Source organism: Euprymna scolopes, chromosome 25 (genome assembly GCF_053919585.1).
Source record: "Euprymna scolopes isolate OS-2025 chromosome 25, ASM5391958v1, whole genome shotgun sequence".
Lineage (NCBI taxonomy): Eukaryota > Metazoa > Mollusca > Cephalopoda > Sepiida > Sepiolidae > Euprymna > Euprymna scolopes.
This window is the reverse complement of record NC_136506.1, coordinates 65272513-65277669: the sequence shown is the minus strand read 5'-3', so window position 1 is coordinate 65277669 and position 5157 is coordinate 65272513. Positions and strand designations below refer to the sequence as shown.

Here is a 5157-nt window from a genome sequence, read left to right as displayed (position 1 = left end):
AATACAAGACAATATAACGAATAAGAGTTACAGAGAATGAAGAACACCGAAACTGCATATCTACAAGTTCTACACCCCTCATCATGCATCCCTCCCCCATTGTTTCATAACCGTTCCTCCCAATAAAAAAGTGATACCAAAGGGCCGAGAAGGGTCAATAAGGACTGAAAGACCGAGGAGCGAGCGCCAACTAGACCTTGGCTAGACAAGCGCAAAGAGAACTGGGACCTTGGGGAGGCTGAGTGCCACTCAAATTCCAGTATAAACCAATGGCCACTACCAGCGAGAAATCAATGTTACGCGGCTGTTGCGATGATGCAAATTCATTTGCAAATGCTATCGAAGGAGGTGGAGAGAGCTGGACGTCTGGGGAGACTTGTTGTCATTCAGCTTCCAGAGAACACCACAGGTTTCCAATCAGATCGTTTGTTGACTTGTGTGAAAGCTCCATGTCAGCTAATAATAATAATAATAATAATGATAACTAGCGGGACCTGTGGAAATTCCACAGTAGCATTTTTCCTATGCAATATATTGTTGCTGGGCATGCTGTGAGCGTTCTATTCAGCATGAATGAAGGCACAATCATATTCTAGTTTTTTTTTTATTAAAACTGTACTACCCCCTTACTAAAATAATTACTTTGATATATTTAATGGGCTGATTATTTAATTACAAACACACCGGTCAATTAACTCCCATTTTATCATTTTTTCATAATTATTGAATATGTTACTATATTCGACAATAATTTTGCATAATTTCAACCCACATTATCGCCTCTCCCTTTACTAAAATAGTAAATTTTATATATTGTATCGGCTGATTATTTTATAAAAAACACAACTATTAATTAACTCACATTTCATAATTTTTATTTTTAATAATTCTTGAATCTGGTACTAATTTTGACAATAATTTTTCATCATTTAAACTCACCATATCGCACACCTTACTAAAATAATAATTTTGATATATTTTCTAGGCTGATTATTTCATTACAAACACATACATCAATCAACTCACATTTAATCATTTTTCGTAATTCTTGGACATGTTACTAATTTCGACAATATTTTTTTATAATTTAAACCAACGTTGTCGCCCAACCTTACTAAAATAATAACTTTGATACATTTGCTGGGCTGATTATTTCATTACAAACACACTAATCAATTAACCTCCATTTCATTATTTTTCATAATTCTTGGGTATGTTACTAATTTCGACAATAATTTTTCATAATTTATACCCACATTATCGCCCTCTCTTAATAAAATAATAACTTTGCAATATTGTCTGGGCTAATTATTTTATTACAAACACACTAATGCATGAAATCACATTTAATCATTTTTCATAATTCTTGGATATGCTACTTATTGCAACAATCATTTTTCATAATTTTAACCCACATTTTCGCCCTTCCCTCTTTACTAAATAATAACTTTGATATATTTTCTAGGCTGATTATTTCCTTACAAACATACCAATCAATTAACTAATATTTCATCATTTTTTCGTAATTCTTGGATATGTTACTAATTTCGACAATAATTTTTCATAATTTAAGCCCTCCTTATCTTCTTCCCTTTACTTATATAATAACTTTGATGTATTGTCTAGGCTGATTATTTTATTATAAACACACCAATCAATTAAATCACATTTCGTTGCTGGGATGATTATTTCATTTCAAACACACCAAACAATTAACTCACGTTTTGTCATTTTTCATAATTCTTGGATATGTTACTTATGTCGACAATCATTTTTCATCATTTTAACCCACATCATCGCCACTATTACTAAAATAATAACTTTGATATATTGTCTGATCTGATTATTTCATTGCAAACACACTAATGCATTGAATAACATATTATCATTTTTCATAATTCTTGGATATGTTACTAATCTTGACAATTATTTTTCATAATTTAAACTATCCTTATCGCCCTCTCGTATTTACATAATTACTTTGATATATTTCCTGGGCTGATTATTTTATTATAAACACTCACTCGATTATATCACATTTAATCTTTGTTCATAATTCTGGATATGTTACTAATTTCGACAATAATTTTTATAACTAAAAACCCACATTATGCCTCTCCCACCTACTTATATAATATATATGATATATTGTCTTGGTTTATTATATCATTACAAACACACCAATAAAGTAACTAACATTTCATCTTTTTCATAATTCTTGGATATGTTACTAATTTCGACAATAATTTTCATGACTTTAACCCACTATGTTGCCCCCCCCTTACTTAAATAATAGCTTTTATATATTGCCTGGGCTGATTATTTCATTACAAACAAATAAATAAATTCTGGGTATTCTCATAGTATATATGTTTCACCTATCTTATCCAATCCCGGGTGCCGCGCATATTCTGCTAATATATATCGTTCACCTATCTCATTCGATCCCGGGCGACGCTGGGTATTTTGCTACTATATGTTTTCCACCTATCTCATTCAATACTGGGCAACGCTATCTGATAGTATATATTTGCACATCTCATTCAATCCCGGGACTGACTTCATGTCCGCGACCCCACTGTCGAAAATATACAATAAATAACTTAATGTTTTAATCATAAACTGTTTCAGCCATATCCGGCACCGACTTTATATCCCCAACGCACTGCTAAAAATATACATGAAATAATATAATGTCAAAATAGTAAACTGTTTCAGCCATTTCCGGCACCGACTTTATTTGCCCAACCCACTGCTACAAATATACATGAAATAATGTAATGTCTAAATAGTAAACTGTTCCAGCCATTTCCGGGACCGACTTTATATCCCCAACCCACTGCTAAAAATATACATGACATAATGTAATGTCTAAATAGTAAACTGTTTCAGCCATTTCTGGGACCGACTTTATATCCCAAACCCACTGCTAAAAATATACATGAAATAATGTAATGTCTAAATAGTAAACTGTTTCAGCCATTTCCGGCACCGACTTTATATCCTCAACCCACTGCTAAAAATATACATGAAATAATGTAATGCCTAAATATTAAATATTAAATATTAAACTGTTTCAGCCATTTCCGGCACCGGCTTTATATGCCCAACCCACTGCTACAAATATACATGAAATAATGTAATGTCTAAATATAAATAATGTAATTGCTAAAAATATACATGAAATAATGTAATGTCTAAATAGTAAACTGTTTCAGCCATTTCTGTGACCGACTTTATATCCCAAACCCACTGCTAAAAATATACATGAAATAATTTAATGTCTAAATAGTAAACTGTTTCAGCCATTTCCGGCACCGACTTTATATCCTCAACCCACTGCTAAAAATATACATGAAATAATGTAATGTCTAAATATTAAACTATTTCGGCCATTTCCGGCACCGGCTTTATATGCCCAACCCACTGCTACAAATATACATGAAATAATGTAATGTCTAAATTGTAAACTGTTTCAGCCATTTCCGGGACCCAGTTTATATCCCCCAACCCACTGCTAAAAATATACATGAAATAATGTAATGTCTAAATATAAATAATGTAATGTCTAAATATAAATAATGTAATAGCTAAAAATATACATGACATAATGTATTGTCTAAATAGTAAACTGTTTCAGCCATTTCTGGGACCGACTTTATATCCCCAAACCACTGCTAAAAATATACATGAAATAATGTAATGTTTAAATAGTAAACTGTTTCAGCCATTTCCGGCACCGACTTTATATGCCCAACCCACTGCTACAAATATACATGAAATAATGTAATGTCTAAATATTAAACTGTTTCAGCCATTTGCGGGACTGACTTTATATCCCCAACCCACTACTAAAAATATACATGAAATAATGTAATGTTTAAATAGTAAACTGTTTCAGCCATTTCTGGAACTGACTTATAATCCCCAGCCCACTATTGAAAATATACATGAAATAAAGTAATGTATTAATCGTAAACTTTTTCAGCCATTGCCGGGACAGACTTCTTATCTCCCATCCTACTGTTAAAAATATGCATTAAATAAAGTAATGTCCAAGACGTAAATGGTTGCAGCCATTTCCAGAACCAACTTCATATTTCCCACCCCAATGTTAAAAATATAAATTAAATAAAGCAATGTGTAATGCGTAAACGGGTTCACCCATTTTTGGGACTGATTTAATATCCCCCACCCCACTGTTAAAATATACATGAAATAAAGTAATGTTCAAATCTTAAACGGTTTGAGTAATTTCCGGGACTGACTTCATATCCCGTAACTCATTGCTTAAAATATACTTGAAATAAAGTAATGTTTAAATCATAAACTGTTTCAGCAGCTTTTCGAAAGTAATACATAAAAACATTAACACGGTTAGGGATGAGGTAACCCTATATTCAATATGAATGTCTGAGTGTACTATCAGTTTCAGCATTCCCGTGACTTAACCCCCCCCCGCCATTTTTTGGTCTTAGTTAATGCAGGAGAAATCCTTCATTACTGTTACAATTCTTATTTTTGTTATTGACCAGAGAGCCCCTTTGGGGGAGCTGGTTTCCCCCTAAATTCTTAACCGACCTCATGTCCAATTCCGCCCTTGTGGGGAGGCAAGTAAACAAAAAAAAATAATCAGAACGGACATTTTTCAGGGCATCTTATAATTAACCAGGAGTAACACGGCCAGGGCATTTTGTAATTAAATCAGTTTTTTCCAGTTACTTTTTTTAATATTAAAACTTTGTTACATTAAACATAGTACCTATTCACAATGCCTCCCCACGGGATAGATTTAGACACCAGGGTCGTTTTTTAACGTGGAGAAAAAATTGTCTTAGTCGTAAAGGATTTCTCTTCCATTGAGAGAGAAGAAATTGAAATGTAGCACCTAAAGAACAGATACTACACTTTGATCTAAGCCAAAAGGCCAAGAAAGACAAATTATTTTTATTAGCTTTGCCTCAACAGCGACACCAATTTTCTTTTCAAGGGTGACAAGTTGGAATATTCCACTTTTTGGAATATTCCACTTTCCTTTTTTAGGGATGCGCCGCATGATAACGGACGGAGCGATAAGTATGATGATGATGATGATAATGATGATGATGATAATAATAATAATAATAATAATAATAATAATAATAATAATAATAATAA

General features: G+C 32.6%; 1 pseudogene; it reads right to left on the bottom strand.

Annotated features, from left to right (window-relative positions):
* Positions 1–4824: 4824 nt before the first annotated feature.
* LOC145247621 (U2 spliceosomal RNA) lies at positions 4825–4940 on the bottom strand (annotated as a pseudogene).
* Between the last annotated feature and the right edge of the window lie 217 nt (positions 4941–5157).